Source organism: Manihot esculenta, chromosome 15 (assembly GCF_001659605.2).
Source record: "Manihot esculenta cultivar AM560-2 chromosome 15, M.esculenta_v8, whole genome shotgun sequence".
NCBI classification, from domain to species: domain Eukaryota; kingdom Viridiplantae; phylum Streptophyta; class Magnoliopsida; order Malpighiales; family Euphorbiaceae; genus Manihot; species Manihot esculenta.
The window spans coordinates 20,124,688-20,134,116 of NC_035175.2; positions in this window are offsets into that span (position 1 = coordinate 20,124,688).

A 9,429-nucleotide genomic window follows, 5' to 3' on the forward strand; every position below is an offset into this window, starting at 1 on the left:
TTGAATTAAGAATTTAAATTCTTTATTCAATGGCTCATTAACGAGCTATTGAAAACAGGCATGGCTCCAGCCTATAAAAGAGCACAAGATGGAATCCTCCAGCACCAAGCAAACAAGCAGCTCCCTTTGAGTGGTTTTAAGCATTATGGAGTTTGTAGCTTTAAAGAAAAATAAAGAGGGATAATTTATTTTAAAAATTATTTCCTAAAAGAGAAGTGATAAAAATAATTAGAAAAATATTTTTAGTATTTTGAAAAACACTTTGAGTGTCATTATTTTTGGATAAATCTCATTTATAAACTCTCCTTTTCTACCTATTATTTTATAATAATGGAAGAATTTTTCAAAGTTTGAGTCGTAGATGTAATCTAAAATTAAAAGGAAACTACGTTAAATTATTGTGTGTTATTTATTTATTTTCTGTAGCATTTAATTTTGCTATTATAACGATAATATTTTCTAACTAAAGCTCAATTCCTGTCCAAAGTGCTGGTGAAATGAAGGCAAAAATAATTAAGATGATCAATAATTTAAATAGTATGAACTCTAACATATAGAGAAATAAAATGCAATAAGGCTCAATTCCTGTCCAAAGTGCTGGTGAAATGAAGGCAAGAATAAATAAGATGATCAATAATTTAAATAGTATGAACTCTAACATATAGAGAAACAAAATGCAATAAGGTGCAAGATCTCCTATTTGTGATAAAATTAGATTTGTTGGTATGCTCTACAATCAAACTGGAGAACAAAACAAATAAGAAATGACAATTTGAGCACAAGCAAGTGTGCGACTTCATTCGACAATTTGTCGAAGATAATATGTTCAATCATATATGCAATAAAACAGATTTTCGGTCACCATGAAATATACTCAAGGATTTGTATGCTTCAAAAATCGAAAATAATAAATTATTTTATTTGATAAAGTTGATGAACTTGAAATATCGAGAAGGCACTTCTATAGCATATTACCTATATGAGATGTAAGGGTTCATGAAGCAATTGATAAGAATGGGCGTGAAGGTTGACAACAAGATGCTCACTCTTATGTTGCTTGCTTATTTACGACTTCACTCACAAACTCTACACCAAACGGTACAGTAAGTGCAGAATATGTGAAGAATTGAATTTTGAATGAAGAGATGTAACAGAGATCATAGAGTTATACATGTTAATCTCAATCAGAGCTCCTTATTATAAAATTCAGAGGAAGAAGCCAATCTGGGGTACCAAAGCCTAGAGATAAAAGAAGAGCAAATTCAAGCAAGTATACCAACTTAAAGTGCTACCACTGCAAAAAAAAAAAGTGGTATTAAAAAGTTTCGCCGAAAGTTTAAGAAGGAGCAAGAGAATACCCAAAGCATAGGAATGAAGAAAGATGACAACAATGACGATGAACTTGAAAGTTCCCTTGATGTATTTAATATAATTTGTGATGAAGATTTAGTTAGCTTAGCAATTGATGAAACCAGTTAGGTAATTAACAGCAATGCAACCATTCATACAACTTCTTATCTTACACACTAGAAAAAATTTAACGTTGTTAAATGGGGAATGATAATTGGTTCAGAGTCATTGGCAAAGAAGATGTTTGCTTGATGATAGAGAAAAAGATGCGATTATTTTTTAGAGATGGTAAGCATATTTCAGATATGCGATTGAGCTTGATCTCTATAAGAGGACTTGATGATGAAGGTTTCTGTAACATATTTTCATATGGAAAATCAAAGTTTACCAAAGGTTCACTAGTGGTGGCCAAAGGCTTAAAGCACTCAAAGTTATATGTTGCAAGAAAAGCTTTTTAGTGTACAATAGAGCAAAAAGATGCAGCTAAACAATAGCATAAGAGACTAGGCCACATGGGTGAAAAATGGATGGCACAATTAAGAAACATGACTATATTATCCAAGATAAATGAGATGCATTTGAAAAATTCAGTGATTGTTTAGCAGAAAAGTAGAATGTAATCATCTTCAAGAGTTCCCCTCCTTCTAGGATGAATAATATATTGGATTTGGTACATTCAGATCTATGTAGTCCATTCCCAAAGTCATATGGTAGTGCTCAATACTTTATAACTTTCTTTGATGATCATTCTAGAAAAATATGGGCACACACTCTAAAGTCAAAAGATCAAGTTCTGGATGTCTTTAAGTAGTTTCATGCCTCAATTGAGAGACAGACTAGGAAGAAACTCAAGTGTATTCCAACAAACAATGGTGGAGAGTACATTGGACCATTTCATGCTTATTGCAACGAGCATGATATTTAACATCAAACTACACCTCTAAAGATGCCACAATTAAATGATTTGGCTGAGAGGATGAACACATTCTTTATAGAGAGAGTTAGATTTTTATTGTCACATTCTGAGCTCATAGCTAGGAATAGTGACACTACTAGATTTGAGTTAAACTTTTCTATAATTAGAGCAAGTGGTATTATGGGAGGTGCTAGCTTATTCCGAACTACTTAAGGGAGGTGCCAGCTTATTCCAATTGTTTAACATACAATTTACCTACAGATAGAGCATAAAAGTTATATTTAGAGATCCATCTTGCATTGCATACAAAGTTAAAAACGTTAAGATAGAGTTACAGTAAAAATGACCTCTGATAATATTTTAACATTTTCAAATCCTAATAACTGAACTATAAAAAGCTCAAATAGAGAAACGAGTGTACTTAAAAATAAAAGCAAACAATGTGATAAGCAAGTTGAAATCAAGTCACCTTCAAGAGATGCTTAGAGGTTTTTCGACGTGCTAGCTTGAGGTGCTTGTTAAAGCCAACGTGCTTACCTATGTGTAATAAATTTCTAAAGGCTGAAGTAAAACTTTAATAGGTCAATCTATGAATATTGAAAATTTAAAAACTAAATTGAAATATATTATAAAATTAAGTAAGTTAAAGAATAAATAACCAACATTTAAAAAGAAAATTTGATCCTAAACTTTTTTTCACCCCTTTATCGTAGCTAAAATATGGCAAAAAAATTATCACCTCTTCATCATAGCTAAAATATAGCAAAGAAATAAGACAAAATAACTTTAAAAGCGAGAAAGAAACATATCTTCTTCCATAAAAACTATTGATCGCTGAATTTCACTTATAAAAAATCCAACTTTAATTTTATCTTTCCTTCCATTTCCAAGCCAATTTCTCCTTCAAATCAATTCTTTTCTTCAATCAAAATTCATCTCAAGACCAAGATCAAGAGAAGCAGCCATGTATTGAAAGATTTGAAAAAGAAAAGGTAAGGATTCCAAGTTGGCAAAGCTAGATAATCAAAGGTAATGATAAAAAGAGTAGGAAACATCATCCTTTCAATCATTCACATAAAAATTTAAACTGAGGCTTTAATTTTTAAGTTATCCAATCTTTCCCTAAGATACATATTGACCTAGTTGAAGGAAAATCAAAGGGAAAAGAGATAGCTAAAGAAAAAAATTGGAAAGAAAAGGAAATTTCAAAAAAGATTTGGTGTTTGTTTGATTTTCTATTTTCCTTGAATTTCTTGTGATTATGCTTGGTTAGATTTTGGATTTAATTGCTAGAAATGTCACTTTGAATATTATAAGTGTTATTTAAGTGTTAGAATAATGATTGAAAGGATTAAAATATGTCTAATAAATATAGAAGTATGAAACCTAACATGGTAAATTAAAGTCCTACATGAGCAGCTTATGATATTTATACTATAACTTGATGTGTAGTTATCCAAATGACGTCTATTATAAACCAAATAAAAGCTAAGATATAGTTTTAACTTTTATTTAGAGAAAATTATTTTTCTTTGTCTATGTTAGTGTAAAAGTTGAATAAAATTAAAACTAATGTAGAGCAGGTTAATCCAAATCAGCTTATAGTGACCAGGCCATAATTAATTAAGTAATTAATGAAATAAGTTAATACTAGTGTCAAAATTAACCTTGAGAGATAGGGTTAAAACATTGTAGAATAGATGCAAAACCTAATTCTATAGTTATATATATGCATAATCAAATCATTGAATGACTTAAAAACTGAAAACCTGAGATGGACTGGTAACAGCACCTTTGAGTGGTTTGCAATGAAAAATTCACAACTTGAGCCAAGATTATTAGAATTGCATGAATCATATCTCGTTGAAAAGCTAAGATATAAATACAAATTATTTATGAAGAAACTTAAGTCTAATTTAGTTCACGAAGAACTTAAACTTTGATGTAAAGTTGGGCAGAATGCAACCACTTTTGATGTAGAATATATGAAAATTGACATGCTTGCTTAATTTGTAAAAATTATGTACGTGCTTGCTTGACATGCTAGCTTTATGCTGTAATAATAGGTTACCAAAAATTTACTAATATAAACTTGAAAATGATATGAATTACAAAAACTGAATTGAATTGATACACTATTTCGAATGCTAAGTCGATAAAATTGTACATTATTTGCTATGAATCTCTCATCTTGTTAACATTGACAAGTATTATATACATTTGGAAAATAATTTGAAATGGCTTCAAATAATATGTGCAATTACTTTAAATAATTTGATACATTAAATTAAAGATACTTAATCTAGATAAACTTAGTAGCGGTCGAGATTAGCTTAAAGGTATAGTGTACTATATACATATATAGAGTTCATAGTACTACTAGTATTGCGTGATTTATATCTGAGATTACGTATTAGGTACTTCATAAGTACGGCCACAAAGCCTTGCTATCATAATTTTGGCCTTTAAACCTATTATTTAGTACCTTCTATCTATTGTTCTAATTTCTTATCTACCTAGTCGATCCTACTATGTGGTTATAGGGTCTGAGAACTTAATTAAGATTTAATACCTAATTTTATGAATTTCATAGTATATGTTGACATATTTGTATCTAAAGCATGCCTTTGACCACAATAACTTACTATGGACATGATAAGTACAATTATGATAAATAATAATTGTTTACTGATTCTGTAAAAATTCTTAATGTGCACAAAGATGCACACTTGCACTCATACTTAATACCAGAGTTTTGATATGATATGCTATATTTGATATTAAAAGCATCCTATATGCTTATATTTACTTTATTAAACATATGTATACATGAATATACTTGCTCTATGTTATTATTTGTTTGCAACCACCTCTGAACGTAAGCTCACATATTAGTTTCTACTTCAAGTAGGTTGCAGATAAAGTAATCACTGTAGAAGTGATCAGAGATTAACATAAAACATTAAAGCTTTTATATAGCTGATTGTTTTAAGTCTTTGAATAATTGTGCAGTTATATTTAAGTACATATTAAGTAGAGTTTGTGGTAAAAATTATATAAGTTAAAGAGCTATAGTTATGAATGCAGCCAAAAAAGGGCTAAACATATACATCTAATGCTAAACATGGAAGAGTGAAAAATGATATTATTTTGCAATGTTTGATTAACTAATAAATTATATGACATAAAATGATAGATGAGCTCATAAGTATAAATGTACTTTTTGTATGTACCACAAGTTGATATGATGATAAAACAAAGAAAACTTTGCCAAAAATTTTTAGTTTAATGATATTTACTTTACTCACATTATAAAATTTACATGAATTATCTATAATTTGATAATTATACATATTAAGTACATAGTTTAGTTGTAAAATGTCTAAGTAAATATAACTTGTGACAGTTCTTGCTCATTCTACACCTAAACAGGGTAAGCGGTATTACATTTACTCTCACATTCAAAGTTACACTATGTCTTTCTAGGGTGAAGCTCTGATAATAGTACTTTGTATACTAACTTGCCCTGTGTTCCTTTATAGGATGAAAATATCAAAGAAAGTCTATTTAAGAAAGAATGTCTCTTATGATTATTTGCAGGTATTTGGATGTAAAGCTTTTATCCATGTTCCTAAGGATGAGAGATCCAAGCGTAATATTAAGACACACTAGTTGTGTTTATTAAATATGGTTGTTGTAACGTCCCGGAAACCGGACCGCTACCGGCGCTAGGATTCAGGTCGGCTTAAGGCCGCCAGAACCCGTAGCAAGCCAAACATACATCCTGTGAACCTGTTTAATCCCATACATGGTCAACAACATACATAAAAATTAAAAACTTTTCTTTCATTCAAACATTTCTTTGCCAAGCCTAGCCTGTGCATGCACAACATAACATAAACCTCTCATTGGAGTCCTCATCAAATACTCCAATGGGGTAACATAACGTAACATAGGCTTGGATTACATAGGCATCATAAAAACATTATATCTCATACAAGACCATGTGTACAGGGAATACGACAGACTCTAGTCAAGCACATTATTAAACTTACATCACATTACATCTCATACTTTTACATTACCAACAAACCATGTCCACAGCTAAGCTATTACATAAACTTCTCTTACTCTGCTGACTTCTCTATCTACTCTGCACCTGCAAGACTAGGGTTAGGGGAGAGGGGGTGAGCTATAAAGCTCAATGAGCAGAAACTAAAAACATTTGTTTTAATTCCTCCATTTTTAGGTATATTATTATTCATTTTATTATTATTATTATTATTATTATTATTATTATTATTTTATCATATTATTTAACTTTTTCTTTCTTTTTTTTTTTTCTTATTCATGCTTTCATGAAATGCAACACATCACAGCTAATCACATAAAGGATGGTATTGTCACCATTAGTCCTCAACATCTCCAAATGCCAGGGGCGTAGAATGGGCCTCACTGGTCTTTCTCTTACATACATAACATAACATAACATTCCAATATGCCAGGGGCGTAGAATGGGCCTCACTGGTCTTTCTCTTAACATAGTCCAGGGGCGTAGAATGGGCCTCGCTGGCCTTCCATAACATATCATCATAACATAACATCAGAGGACTATGGATCACCCAACAACCATCCACATCAACATCAATTTATGCAATGCAGCATATTCGTGAATTCTAATGCAAACATCCTGAAATATTGCATGGCATAATGATGCATGGGCAATGCTTTATGATTCATTCATTTATTCATTTACTTTACTTTAAAACTTAAGGGGTTGTTCCACTCACCTGGTGACTGAAGCTTTAACAACGAACTCTGAATGACTATCTCACAACCGGGGGTCTCGGTTCCTCGGGTCCGAACCTACACAGGTGGACTCAAATGAGGCACCAAACAACAAGAACATAACTCTAAACATACCCCCAAAAACCTCCTAAAAACACCTCAAAACACTCCTAGGAAGCATGCAAGAAAAGGCTGGACAGGGCACTTTCGGCGGCACCTTCGGCGGTCGGAAGTCCCTCCAGAGCCGAAAGTCAGGCAGGTTCGGCGGCACCTTCGGCGGCCGAAACTCCCAGACAGAGGCGAAACTCATGCATGTTCGGCGGCACCTTCGGCGGCCGAAAGTCCCAGACAGAGACGAAAGTCTCTTTTCGGGGGCAACTTCGGCAGCCGAAAGGCCTGCCTCCCCAGCCATGTTCGGCGGCCGAAAGTGCCTTCGGCTGCCGAACCTGGTTTCTGCCAAAGGGCAGAAACTTTGGCTCCTCTATGCACATTTGCCTCCTAACTCTCAAATCATGCATAAACTTGTTCTAAAACATGCATAAACACCATATATCACACCTAGGGGTCTCAAACTATCAAATACCCCAACTACAACACTTCACACACACAAACAACATACATTGTTCATCAAAACATCAAAACCCATAAACTCATCAACAAGCCTAAACATGCATCTCTACCCATAAAACAACTTAAAACTTACTTAAAACATATAAGGAGCTTAAGATCGGCCCTTACCTCTTGAAGATCGAGAGGAAGACGACCTAAACTTGGAGATCCACGAAAATGAGCTCCTGAGTTCCCAAAGCTCCAAAACTTGTTCCAAAAGTTCAAAACCTTCAATGCAAGCTTAAAACTCAAGAAAATGGTGGGGATTTGAAGGAAGAACACTAGATCTAGGGAGAGGGAGGTCGGAAGCTAGCTGTGGCCGAAAATGGGAGAAAGCTCGCCCATTTCGGCTAAGTGACCCTTTTATAGTGGCTGGCCAGGCCACGTTCAGGGGCCGAACTTGCCTCCGCATGCATGCCATGTTCGGCGGCCGAACTTGACTTTCGGCGGCCGAACCTGAACTTCCCTCACTCATGCTTTCGGAGGCCTAACGTGCCTCCAAAACGCATGCATGTTCGGCGGCCGAACTTGACTTTCGGCGGCCGAACCTGGGTTTTCCTCCAAAGACTTTTCATGCAAAAACTCATTTAATTTTTATACTTAAAATCATGAAATACCTTAAAACATTTTATGAAAACATGTTTCTACCCTACTAGAGGCTTCCGACATCCGAGATTCCACCAGACGGTAGGAATTTCGATACCGGAGTCTAGCCGGGTATTACAGTTGTAATCCCGGCTAGACTCCGGCATCAGAATTCCTACCGTCCGGCGAAATCTCGGATGTCAGAACTCTCTAGAAGGGTAAATTATGTTTTTTTATAAAATGTTTTTACATGTTTTATGGTTTGAATGAAGAAAGAAATTGAGTTTTTGAAAGAAAAGCACCAAGGAAGGAAAGCCAGGTTCGGCCGCCGAACCTCATGTTCAACCGCCGAACATGGTGAAGTTTAAGGAGCACCTTTGGCCCCCGAAGGTGGTCTGGCCAGCCACCTATAAAAGGCCCCATGTCCGAAAATGGGCGAGTTTTCTTCTCCATTTTCGGGCAAAGGTGAGTCCATACCCTTCCATGGTTAGTTTTGATGTTTTCCTTCAAATCTTTCAAGTTTTTAACAAGCTTTCATATTGTTTTGAAGTTTTAAGCTCAAAATCAAAGTTGTGAAGCTTGAAGACCTCCGGAACTCGTTTTCCCCAAATCTCTAAGTTAGGTCACGCCTTCTCTCGATCTTCAAGAGGTAAGCGTCGATCCTCACCGTCTTCGATGTTTTAAGCAAGTGTTATGAAGGGTTATGGGGTAAAGATGTATGATTAGACTAGTTGTAGAAATGATAGGGTTTATGGTAGTTTGAGGATAAATGCATGTTAAATGTGTTGCTATGTTAATGTTTGTTGGGGTATAGGCTAGTTTGAGACCCCTATATGCTTGAATACATGTTTATGCATGCTTGTGAGTGTTGTGTATGAGTTTGGAGGGTTTGGAAGGCAAATGTGCATGAGAGGCTTGAGTTCTCCCATTCTAGAAGAACTTAGGTTCGGCTGCCGAAGCCATGTTCGGCCGCCGAACCTGCCTGTGGAGGCAGTTTGGCCGCCTAAACTTGCCCCTGAAAGTTTGGACTTTCAGTTCTGGAGGGGAGTTTCGGCCGTCGAACCTACCGCCGAAGGTTGGTGACTTTCGGCTCTGGACAGACTTTCGGCCGCCGAACCCTGCCCCTGAAAGTGCCTGACTTTCGGCTCTAGAGGGACTTTCGGCCGCCGAACCTGCTGCCG